A 5,723-nucleotide genomic window follows, 5' to 3' on the forward strand; every position below is an offset into this window, starting at 1 on the left:
ACGACTTAACTATTTCACGAGCAATTTTGACCAAATTCTGTAGAAATTTAGACGACTTGATTAGAAAATTTACTTCCTATTTCCGAAGGAATGAATTTTTTAAAAAACATTAGGCACTTAGGTAATATCCTCGTCGCCAATTATGTTATGTATTGAGGCACAACATTCTCGTTCGGTGGTTGAACTCAAAACTAATTTATTATCAAGGAATCCCATGATTCATTGGGTCACATACATCACAATTCCACCGCCAAATGGTGTTGACCACTTGGACGGCATTGGCTTTGTTACGCAGGCTTCCTTAGCTCGGCTTACAGCAACTCAAGAATACATTTTTTCCTCAGTTCTCTCAGTATTTGGGAAAGACCTGTCCAAGAACATCTTCATGATGGTAACTTTCGCAGACGGCCAGAAGCCCCCTGTCCTACAAGCCATTGAAGATGCTAAAATCCCAAGTAGTGGTAAGTAGTTCAAATTTAATAACTCGGCCCTATTTGCAGACAGCGAGGAAAGTGAAGAAAGCTTTGATGCAATGTTCTGGAAGATAGGCATCCGATCCATAGAAGCTTTTTTCGCTGACTTTGAGAAAGCCCAGAGTGTCCGCCTTGACTTAACTAAGGAGGTTTTAAAGAAAAGGGAGCAACTAAAAACTTTGCTTGAGGGCCTGAACCCACAGATTACTATAGGTCTTAACACGATCGAGGAAATGCGAAAAGAACAAATTGTCATGCAGCAACGTGAGAAGGAGATCGAAACAAACAAAGAGTTCACCTACACCGTTTCAATTGACAAGCCACGAAAAATCGACATAAGTGGGACAGGAAGACACACTACGACGTGCCTTAAATACAACTTTACTTCTCACAACAATTGTTCGTATGCAGATGACGATGACAAGGACAAATGCATTGCTATGAACAGAGATGGCTCCTGTGGAGTTTGTCCTGGTCATTGCCATTGGAGAGAACATAAAAACCTCTCTTACATGATAGAATTTGAAACCGTCCAGGAGACGAGAACTTCGGAGGACCTCAAAAAGAAGTACGAGACCGCTACAGAAGGCAAGATGAAGGTTAAAGGCATGCTTGCAAAACTTGAAGAAACTCTTCAAGCCATGCACACCAAGGTCCTGACGATGATACACCAAGCTCAGAAAAGCCTTTTTCGTTTGGATGAGATTGCCCTTAAGCCCAACCCGCTGTCAAGTGAGGAACATTTGCAGCTTCTTATTGAAGCAGAGAAGCAAACGGCCAAGCATGGTTGGAAACAGCGCCTACAGTACTATGAAGAGGCCAAGCGTCAGGCACAGATGCTTTCCAAAGTCAAAGATGTAAAAACAGCCGAGACAAAACAAAGAGATGGAACAAGTGGAGATAAATGGTATTCTCCATTCAAATTCTGGTAAAAAACCTACAAAAATTGTAGATCAGACCACCACAGCAAGACATTTATGTTGTGATTGAGTTCAGTCGTAGGCAAGTTTAGGGCCAGTTAAGGATCCAGTTGAAAACTTGGTCGACTTTCAATATAAAGTTTAGACTTAAATTTTATACGATCAACTTGCAGAACATTCAACATTAAGAACATTTTGTCGTTTTAACTAAAAAGCTAGTGTTGAAAAATACAACAACAACAACAACGAGACGTATTTTCTCATTTTTGGTTTTGCACTTATTAGATAAAGGTCACTTTTTGGGTTTTGCATTTATTTTTTTTAGCTAATAAAATGAAATGGATTGACAAAGAACAACAAAAAAGAGATAATCTCTATCTATCGTCTAGGTATGATTTAATTACTTAAATAAAACCTTTCGTACTATTTGTGTAGCAGATTGCATAAAATTGTGTAGAAAAATTTGGCGGCCTAAGGTCGTTCAAAGTCCAGTATATGGCCTACTAGCAGCTTCTCCACGTATGATTAGCTATCGTATAGCCTTTTGTTACATAATTACATAGATTTTATTGAATGTTCTGGTTGCAAAACGTAATTGATTTAAAGCAGATTACTACATCAATGTTAAACGTTTTCTCGTCAATTATAATTGATACTTTAACGAAAAAGGAACAAACCGACTGGGTAGATAGAAGTAGATCATCTGTATGGGCTTATGGCTCTGTATGCTGAGAATGACCAAGAAGTACCTTTAAAAAAGTTCATCGTGTATCCACAGAAGAAGCCGCTTTTTATCATTATTCTAGGAATTAGCCTTTCACTGGTTCTGATTAGATAATTGTAGGATCACATGTACAGTTGTCCATAAGAACCAGAGGCACTCAAACATGCAGTTCATTTATTTTGAGTGATCTGCTATCGTTGCTTCTACGATAAATAATTACACTACTCAGTCTGCCGTCAAACAACTTTAAAAACACAAAGGCATTTTATTTCTTTTTCAGTCGATAGTTAAAAGACTCTCTGTCTACCGAAATGCACCGCGCGCAGACACCAAGGTTTCGTATGATATGACCTCCATGTCTCCGTCGGTGCGTTTTTCCTTCTTTAAATCATTCGTTATCGTAGACATCCATCGGGATTTGTTCTTACTCAGTGCTTCTTATTACAGCTACATTATCATAGTTTTTTGGGGACGAGATATTTTGTCGTTAAGTGCAATTCGCAAGCGTTTCAGCGTGGGTTGGAGGACTGAGCAGTTGGACCGACAATCAAATTCAAGAAAATGCCACGACCTGAGCCGCTAAAGGCAGTATATTTACGGAAATTTGAGTTTGATTCCACAAACTTTTAAATGAAACTGAGTTTGCTGATGTCCTTTCGTGGTAAGCCGAGGGACATTTGTAATCTCTTTATAAATTAACAGTTTAATATTTACTTATTTTATTTCGAGAGTTGTTTGGAATTCCAATTACTGTTTCATATAACATTTGGATGAGATGTTTTTGTTTGGTTGGCAGTTAAAAGAATTCCTGAAAATATTCCCGAATTGAACTGTACCAAATTTGTTGTGTGACTGTTAAAGGCAACGTTTTCAGCAGAGCCTAAAGGCTGGTTTTCACTAGCGACGGAGTTGGCGTCGGAGTCGTAATAGCGCTTATGACCTAGTGAAAATCAAAGATTGGAGTCGTAAGCGGAGTCATAAGCTCGACGGAATCGGAGTCGAAAGAATCAGAACGTTCCCATTTTCTTCCGACTCCGCTAATGACTCCGTCGCTTATGATCCAGTGAAAACTAGATTGTCGGAGACGGAAGCAGAAGCGGAAGAACCAACCAATCATAATGCTTGGAATCGAGTATTGTGATTCGTTTATTCTTCCGCTTCTACTTGCGACTCCGCAACACAGTTTTCACTGGATCATAAGCGACGGAGTCATAAGCGGAATCGGTGTTCTGCTTCCGACTCTGACAGTTTGATTTTCACTAGATCTTATCGCTCTGCGCTTCTGATTACGACTCCGACTCCGACTCTGTCGCTAGTGAAAACCAGCCTTTAGTGAACAAATTTGCCAGGAAGAGTATATTCAATGAATAGTATATATGTTTTTTTTTATTGTCAAAGACAAGACAAGCGAGTACTTTTACCAACAACGGTGATCAGTATTGAATGTACTTTAATGAAATTTGTTTTGTACAAATGTACTGCGACGCGAACCGCGTGAGGTGGCAAAATCAATCCGAAATACCCGATAACATGTTGTAAGTCCAAGAGCGGCAGCGGCGCTTTATTCATTGCAAATATATTTTTTATTCGACTGGCCAGCTTTTCTTGTATTCCTTTGTAGCTTTCTGTCGCTTATTTCTTTCCCACTCGTTACGTCACAACGAATGAAAACATAAACAAAGGCGGGTTTAGCATCTCGGTGGACAGAGAGTCTGTAACTGTAAATAATGCTAGATGAGAAATGCCTTATACAGTCTGCCTAGCAAGAATTAGAATTAAGAAGTGTATTTCAAAGTTTGCACTTTTTGATGGTTAGGACCATTGGTAACTTTGGAATAATGGCAGATAACGAATCTGCTACTTAGGGTGTGACTAAGTGCATGAGTAAAGTAACTGAAAAGCTCAGACACAGGATCGTAGCTGACCGTGACAGGTGACGCAGTTACATACGCAAAAGAAGATTAAATTTTGTAGTAAATTAGTAATGACTAATTCTCAGGTTGACACTCCGTAAGGGTTTCGTTTGTATAATTTCATTTTAGAGGAATAGTAGATAATGCTACTTTAATAACCATTGAAATGCAGCTAATCGGCCTCCGGATTGTTAATTAGTAACAAGGACTGCCGCTACATAAACATGAGGAACCTTACAAATACGAGTGCGACGACAATGAGGACGTCAATATTAAAAAGTTTGAATAAACTAGTAAGTGAGCTTTTCCACGCATAGGCCTTAAAATATTTGTTATTTGTTTTAATGTTTTATGAAATAACCACGTAAAGTAACAACAAATGACCGATACCTTTGTGTCATCGTCGTGGTTGTTAAAGGGAACCTCCACTCTAACTACAGAGTAAGTTTAAATCGAAGGAAATTATGTTTACAAACAAATTTGATCGAAATTTGTTTTTAAAACAGTGTTTATATCAAGAAAAGTGAATTTCACTATCAAATTTCGTGGGGGCAGCCATATTGAATAATTGTGACGTGTTATGGTTGCCCTATTGTTCTGACACAAAGAGCTTTTGTCCAATAACAACAGGGCAACCGTAACACGTCACAATTATTCAAGATGGCGGCGCCCGAGAAATTTAGAAACAAAAATTGGCGATTCTAAAACTTGTTTATTCGGATACAAACACTTTCTTTGAAAACGCTTTAGACAGACTTGACTGTAACGGTTATTTCCTGCGATTTAAAGTTATTTTTTGTTGAAGTGGAGGTTCCCTTTAAGATCACTATTTTTTCACTTTTTTAAATGTGATTTTAGTACCATTTCTGAGATTATAGTATCACATTGGACATGGACAGACGGAAACGAAACCTGGAAAAGCAATGGTTTGACTTAAGGCGCCGTTACACTGTGAAATGTTTCGTGCAACTTGTCTCGCAATGTTTTGGCGACATTGTGGAGGGACAAGTTGCACGAAACATTTCACAGTGTAAAATACCCTGCAACTGCCAAAATCATTCCAAGACAAGTTGCAAGAGCCGATGCCGAAAGTAGCAAATTGTCTCGCAACGATTTTGGCCATTGCAGGGTATGTTACATTGTGAAATGTTTCGTGCAACTTGTCCCGCCACATGATAAACATGCGGGACTTAATGCGGAACAGAAGAGGTATTTCAGAGGTATTCGTTATTAGATGTTGTCTTGCTGACTATGACACCATCATTCGTGCTACACACATTTGATACAACCACAGCAAATGAGGAGTGCAACTGGTGCATTGATCAGATGGTTCCTGGACATGCAAATATACTTGGACTGAGATGGAAGATACTGGGTTTCGTACAGTCCTATTTTCCTTGAGGACCAACAACGTTAAAATACTTTGAGTAGAACGTTATCCTGTGCCGCTATCATAGTCAAGCCACTAAAAACATACGACCGGAATTTTGTCTTCAAAGCCGATGGGACAAACCTTCTGAGATCCTGTGTTATCAAGAGAGGGAAAATAAACTGAAGGAACAGTGCTTGTCTTAGCTACTTAGAAATGAAACTTTTGCTCCTGTATTACTGTAACCCGTATATAGAAGTTAAAAACATCGTCCCTATTGACTGACAAGATGTCGGCCTCATCTAGAGTTATGCTTTTTTAGGA

General features: G+C 39.0%; 1 pseudogene; it reads left to right on the plus strand.

Annotated features, from left to right (window-relative positions):
• The window catches only part of LOC137971817 (uncharacterized), a 7,424-nt pseudogene extending 6,019 nt beyond the window's left edge, over nt 1-1,405 (plus strand).
• Nucleotides 1,406-5,723: the final 4,318 nt, after the last annotated feature.

Source organism: Montipora foliosa, chromosome 9 (genome assembly GCF_036669935.1).
Source record: "Montipora foliosa isolate CH-2021 chromosome 9, ASM3666993v2, whole genome shotgun sequence".
In the NCBI taxonomy this organism is placed as follows: domain Eukaryota; kingdom Metazoa; phylum Cnidaria; class Anthozoa; order Scleractinia; family Acroporidae; genus Montipora; species Montipora foliosa.